Below are 7,865 nucleotides of genomic sequence, written 5' to 3' on the forward strand. Positions count from 1 at the left end.
TCCCAGTCAATGATGTCACGCTTGATGGCGCTACCTTGGATACGTAGCAAGACGCGATCCCAGATTGATTTCGAAACATCATCTCGTCAACGGAGTGTCACTACCCATGAATTGGAAATTTCTGGTTGTTACAGACTATTCTGTATAAAATAGTAAGTGTCACTCTATGTATTTATTGATAAGTCCATGCGGAGGCATTCGGTCTTCGACTATAGTTGTTTTTGTTGTGTGTTTTTTTTGTGCATTTTTGCAGACTTCTATTTCATCCACCGACCTTTTATGAATCCTTCGAGGCGGAATAGGTTTATATCCCGTGCTTTCCTATTTTCTAATGCGTCATTCGCTGGATATGTGTTGGTCATTGACCAGGAATCAATCAGCATTTTTGGTAGGTTTTTTAAGTGCCGGCTCGCCGTGTGCGAGATACATGGCGTGTGGTGTACTAAGTGTGTTTTGGGAGGCTGTGGCGTTGGTATTTGTTCCGATATGTTTAGCGTGGAATCGATTGACAGCTTGTTAGTGCTGTCTCGCCGAAACATACTGCGGAAGACATCTGACGTAGGATTAAGGAAATGGTCGTACATAGGTGTTATGCATTCCGGAAACAGTTTTTCATGACCATCAAATTGGTGTTATATCTCTTTTTTACTTTTTTTTGGGGGGGGGGGGGCTATAATTTCCGTGCCTATAGCAATAATAGTTGGAAGATTATAGTCCTATACAACAGTACATTGGCGTTTTTTGTTTGGATAGCGTCATAAATGTATGATGTAGTCCTATACATTCCTATTGCTGAAAAGTTTTTAACAGTTCCTTATCCGCTCATTTCATGGAATGGAGGTAGCGTTTTGTTAAGATGTGTTTGATTGGCCCTAAAAAGATGCGTAATAATTTCTGGAAGGATATTCCGTAAAAGTGTTCTTGTGACATCACGCCTCCTATGGCACAAATGAATCGCTTGGTGTGGTGGTCATTGACGCCTATGATCACCTTTTCTCATAACATCTTCCATTTCATCACACATAGGTCTCTTACGATGATACGACACTGATTAGTTGCCGATAAAGAGTCTATTTATTGACGAACGATCCCATCAAGTTATGCCGGGCCGTACGTATTTGACAAAGCCGTAACATCCCCACCTCTTAAGAAGCAGTTCCGTTTTAATAGAATTACCAGCATCACTAATTTAAAGTCGAGCATGGGTATTGTGTTAAGATTAATGATTTAGTATAACGTTAGAGTACAGTTTACGAAGAAAACGAATACTACTGGGGCTCTTCATAATGCTTGGGAACAAAACTGTTAAATCAACAGGGATGTGGATGGAAATCAAAAAAGAACCTTAGCATATGTTAAAATATCGAGGGGATGCGTAGTGTTTTGTGAACCTTGTGGATCTTATTGAAAAAATTTAAAGTACATGTCTATATCTGCAATTAATAGCGTACGGTAATTCTGTCCACCTGGGCGAGATCATTTCTCACTCTACAACCTTCCCCCCCACTATTTTTTTGCGTGGCAGTAAGAACATCAACCTATTGGACATTATTGATCTGCAGTTTACCTGCTGTTTTTAAGGTAGAAACAAACTTTTAGAGAATAATACCCCTCCAGCAAGCCACATTAAGCCTCAAGACATAGTTAGCTTATTAGTATATCAGATTTATTGAAGCTTTACTTACCAACCGGTGTTTGTTATTCTCTATTCGGTAATTTAGATATAAACATTCCATAGATATCGTACAGTACGGCATTCAATGGTCGACAAAAAGTTAATATGATTACAACTTTATAATTATATTGTACTTATAATATCTATATTAATCACAATATATGAAAAGTGTCAACAAATACCATATCCAGTAGTACACACATAGGGCAGCTATTGCGTTTTGAGGACATGGTAATTTCTCGGCTTGTTCGTAAGTCCTCGGAAGCATTACGAACATTGAAGGAATTTGACCGAGATAGGAGATTGTTATATTGGTTAGAGATCTATGGGAACGAAGTTTGATCTGTTGTGTTGTTTTGCAGATTGATGAGTCTACAACGGATATCTGAGTTACGTTAATTATAAACATATTCATAATAATGATATTGGTTTATCATATTTTTCATATGCTGACAAAACATGGACCGTGGCTTATGCCTTTTTCTGTCCTCAAAAACTAACTTTTCTTTGTCGTCGAGTTTTAATGAAAAAAATTGTTTTGTTTTTGAACTCAATTTTGGATTTTTTTGACTCACAAGCAGAACTGATTTAGGGTCGAATTATGATAGAAAATAGGATGCTACAAAAAAGAAATAACCTTCGCCCATTTCTTTGACAGTAATATTTGAATACAGCTACTAATGGCACGGACTAAAATAATTGTATGGGTCTGCGACGGCTAATTAAGAAAAACCTGAGTCGACCCCGGGTCTCGGCCGCCCTCAGGTAATCATTACTCCAGACCAATTAGCATATTAATGTCCAATATATTTGTGGATAGGTATATTTGCGCATGTGTAATGTATCATATTTGTTGCATGGGCATATTTATTCTTGCGTTTTGTTTTTCTGCTGGGCTATAAATCTGTCCTCAGATAAACCGCAGTCAGTCCAACCAAACAGTATGTAGATTGGTTATCGCTTCGCGTACTTAATATATTTTTTCTATATAAATATGATAAAAAAAATAACAACTCAATTAATGTTGTTACGGCATCATTTTCCCTTCAATAGCAATATTCACATACCATCCCATCAAAAACATTTTAATAAATGTACCAAGATGATTTTTGGGGATTAACGTACACAGCATCAGTAGTCTAAAATTTGCTTAAACTGACTCATAAGTTTGCTTTTTATTTGTATTTTTTGTGGGAATATATCTTCCTCGGTGCGTGCTAGGTCGCCGTGAAGACCTGAAATGATGACGTAATTATTAGCCGACAATAAATTAGTAATTATTAAGTCATCTTCCTATGATAACGTCAGAAGCAACAATATATTTATGCAACCATACAATCCATTTTATTGTTCTTAGGATGTCAACATATTCTTCCTAGATTTAAGAATGGTCCTCGTATGTGGTCATCATCTGCCCCATGTGTATAAGCGATATTGCGATTTCACCTGGGCCGAGGATGGGATTGGTATAATCGTTCAATTCCAATCTTCATTATTTGCACAGGTGGGGACACAACCACATTTGTATACGTCATCGGGGATATGTCTATTCATGTTTATCAATTATTAAGACTAATTTTTGTTTATTTGACGTTCGTGGAACTAAATAATTGACCTTATGAAATTTTATTAATGCACAATGTATTGGACTTTTTCACCCCGACGCCTCACCTCCATATTTTGTCATTTGTTATTGACCTATTGAGAGTCAACCAATGTTCCCCTCCGGGATGTCCAACACTTTATGCTCCTGGCATTATTGACGAGTCAGAAACGACCCAAAACACAACACAGTTGTATATAAGTTAGATCGATTTTTTTTTTTCTCTTGGTATCTAAATCTCAATTCATTTTGATATGTGCGTATATGTAGTGGCACTCTCGTTTTTGAAGGCAGTCTCGAGCGAGTACGAGACTCTGGGGAATGCAGACTAGTCTTTGAACACTCCTTAATGGATAACCTGGAATTATATCAGCACTAGCTGATTAAGTTAAGGTCCGAGTTTTTATTATGCATTGTATATAATATTCGGCCTACCTTGGATGAGTGTCGGGGATCCTTTACGGGGTTCAACGTCCTCGAGAAAACTAGTCGTCCGACGACGGAATGGGAATGGGTAGGACACGGACACACTAAGGACAACATAATCCGAAAAGAATGTGCTGCCCTGTGTAGCGTTTATCACAGGAACAATCTGAAAAATTGATGGAACTCTTTTGAATAGGAGATAGAACACTCGAAATGATATCCTTGTATGTGTAAACTATAAGATTCATGATCGTGTTGTACTTACCAAAACACATTCAATCGTCTGAAGTAAACAAGGGCGTGTTGAAATCGAAAATATACAACAAACAACCATGTCGGTAACTAAATGCATTCCCTGTATGCTCATGTTTCGTTTGAAAATGCCGTGCTGTTTGGGTAACTATTTTAATACAGACTTGGCCATTTCCCCGCGAGCATGCCGTAACAAACTAACAACACCCCACCAATTTAAAAGTGTTTACGTGTTTACATATCCTTACCCTATTTGACTGAGAAACTTCTTTTCAAATAAATCCTACGGTATCGGATTAATAATCTAAATTCTCCTGCGTAATACTGAATTTGGTTTAGCTACTGGAGACGTCCGCCCTATTGACGCAGAATGGAATTGAGACTTACCCATCAGGTACCTCGTGGTACCGTGAGATTGGTGCCCTTTAATGATGGAAAAATCAGATTGAATTTTCATTTCATTTTTTTTTCAAACATTAATTCATTCATTAATGCAAATTGCCCGTATGTATAAATTCTTTCATAAACCGGTCCATAAGCACGTGCTTGTCTTAATGAAATACATGTAAAAATCTTACAATTAGAGGGACATCAGACCAACGCATTCTACATGAGGAGGGCGTGGCCAAGCCAAAATTAAAATTTGTCGGTTTTATTCAATTAACTTTGTGAAAACATACATGACGTTGCTTATTTTATAGCTGTGATATATCATATTCGAATCATCTAAGCTCATATTATATCATGTACCCATAACAATCGCGGTTTTATCAAAATTTGTAAATCTCGTTTTTGAGGAAGCTAAACGTACTTTCATAATACTATAATCTCAACTGAAGTAGACTACATATTGTACAATGTCACATCACTCGGTATTTGAAAATCTTACCCGTGCATTGAAATAATTTAATCCTCGTTATCAAAACATCTGTAGAAGTTCGGCTTTGTCAGCTATCTGTAGATGATCTCGCCCCGCTCTAGCTACATAGATATCTCTGCGATGGTCGTAACCGAACCTATCAATAGCTTTAAAGGATCCTATTAACCTTTAAAAATATTATATTTTGTAATGCCATTCACACATATAGTCCAATATATTTCCTATCCATTCCCCAACATCGTGAATGGCGTAGGATATGGTTTTTGCTTGATGACGTTCATATATTGTTACTCAGTCACATTTGAAAATCGCTAGCCCGGTTGCCCTTTTTTTTCTTCTTTTTTTTTTGTCACGTTTCATTTTTGTTTTAACATTGGTATGACGTCATCACGCCAGTACTTCTTCAGCCAAGGCCATTAAGCCAAAAGAGTCCTATTCGTCCGTATTACGCATACGTCCATCACGAGGTAATTTTTTTTTTTTTTTTACATGTAGATGAATAGAGCATGAATCTAATCTAATCCTTATGATCGAACCTGGGAACCTGGTCCTGCCTAGTCTAACGTGAGCTGGAGAGTTACCGCTAGTAATTGACAGGGCTATTTATCAGCTACCTACATTTAGAGATAATGGATAAATTGTCCAGTGTTTGTACGCAGAATTCGGCTTTCTGATTGGTTGAGGTTATCTTTGTTTCTTACCTGTAATGAAAAAAAAATCCGAAAACGGCGCGAATAGGGACTCAGAATACGGCCATTGACATTGCGTATTGATTTGTAAAAAGAATTCCTATTAGATCATTTCATTTGTACAAAAAAACATGTTTTAATTTTGAAAATCAGTTTTTTCAAAATTAATTATAAGCGTTGATTAAATTATTATTTTGCAAACTTGCAGAATCGCTTTTCATCCCAAATGAAACTTTTAAAAAATGACACCATCCTTAACACGAAATGTTTACTGCTTTACCATTGAAGACACACCTTCTATTTACTGGTTACATGTTTAAAATATCTTTGAAAACGACATAAAATCTAATCAATTAAATCTCGTTTTTTTCCTATACGAAGTTCGTTCCTGGTATTATATATTACGTGGCATCACCTGAATTATTCCTAGATTTTTACAAAGTGTCTCAATGAAGCGGATCACGCTTTTCTCTTCCGAACACCTGGTCCCAGTCCCATTGTTTCTGTTCTTTGGTCTCCATGTGAATCGTTGATAACGCTCGCCATCCTTTGTCGAGTGTAGTTAAAACTACATTTGTATCTGTAACTGCACTTCTAAAGAATCCCGGTAGGGTGTAGCCTTCTCTGCTTTTTTAATTCATGAACGGGATTTTAAAGTGCTTTGGGGCGGGCTAGATACAGGAGTCTTCTTCTGATCAGCATACAATAACGAATAAGAAAGACCATTTTAATAAGGACTTTTGTCCTACCGGACCTTGAGTCACGATCTACGGTACATGACCGCTTAGGCCAGAACCAGGTGTATACCTACATGTATATTGTTAGGTAAACATTCGCATGCTCCGTAAGATTCCTTGTTTAATATAATTTTTTTTACACAATAATAAATATTTTATTCCTAGCCAAGCATATAAATTATATAAATGTATAGACTATATCTTATAGCTTACGCCATAATTATATAAAATATATATATATAATTTTGTCTTATAAATATAATCATTCAATGAGTTAAGCTTGGGTAGCCGCTATCGTTTGTTATGGCTCCATTTTTTATCATTTACAGATAGACAGAAATATAGTGCCTGCATTCCCATCCGTTATTTCAATCGATGTGGTCCTCGCTGATATCGTGATCGCCGACGTAAGTAACCAATGAATTCGCACTATTTTCATGTCGCCACTTTTAGATACCCTATGTAGCCTTGTGTTGCCCTCGTTTTTGGGGATTAGTGACCCGTATGTAGCTTCGTGATCTCTACTCCAGTAACGATATTTAGTTTTAGACCGGATTACCCCCTCATTGACTGTTTCTTTCCGCTTGCTGCACTGTTGGATTTTAAAAGTCGAACCAAAGTATCGGGAATTGGGCAGCGGATAAAGGAACTACGAATTATCTTGCTCGTCTATGTGGTTTTACAGTACCAGTCTGAAGTCCAAAAATATTACCTATGTCATACATTACCCCATTCAAACGTGTGACAGTATAAATACATCTGTACATATGAAGACGTGTTAGTATTTTAATGACAGGTAATTATATCGTGTTTCTCTACCGCGCAGTCACGCTGGTGTATGAGAGTCCTTTTTTATCGTTTTGCGGCTGGTAGTTTTGAGTTATATTGCGTTCACGCCGGGTATATCGATTTCTACTGTCTATACTTCGATAATTTCGAGTACGCGTTTGTGTCGGTATATTGAATAATTGTCGGCGTGCACGCCGTAGTTAAGTTTCTATTTACTTATGTACGTTCACACAGTATTTAGTTCTACCACGTGCACGCCCGGTTTAGTATAAAGTTCTTTTGCGTTCATGCCGGTAAAAAGTGAGTTCTTTTGCTGACGCTTGTAGTTTTGGTTATATTACGTTCCCCGCCGGTAGTATTGATTTATAACCGCTCTCACGCCGTTAGTATTGAATTTCTAGACGTTCCCCGCCGGTAGTATTGAATTCTATACGTTCCCAAAAAAAAAAAAAAAAAAAAAAAAAAAAAAAAAAAAAAAAAAAATCAGTGGTGTTGATTATTTGGTAGTAATTGAGTTATATTGCGTTCCTCGCCGGTAGTATTATTGGGTTTCTATGGGTTCGCCCTGGAATTTTGAGTTACATTACGTTTCCCCAGTAATATTGAGTTTCATCGCGTTCACGCCGTAGGCATTGCGTTCTAAAACGTCACGCAGTTTTGGAGGGATAGCTATAGGGTGGGAAAGAGGTAAAAGATTAGACGACAAGGAGAAGAAGGGATAGGAAGCGGGGAGTGGGAAAAGACAGCCAAATGGCAGGAGGGTATTAGAAGGGAAAAGAATTGGGCGCCATTGCGGATTTTAGAAATAAGATTT

This window comes from Pecten maximus, chromosome 19 (genome assembly GCF_902652985.1).
Source record: "Pecten maximus chromosome 19, xPecMax1.1, whole genome shotgun sequence".
Lineage (NCBI taxonomy): Eukaryota > Metazoa > Mollusca > Bivalvia > Pectinida > Pectinidae > Pecten > Pecten maximus.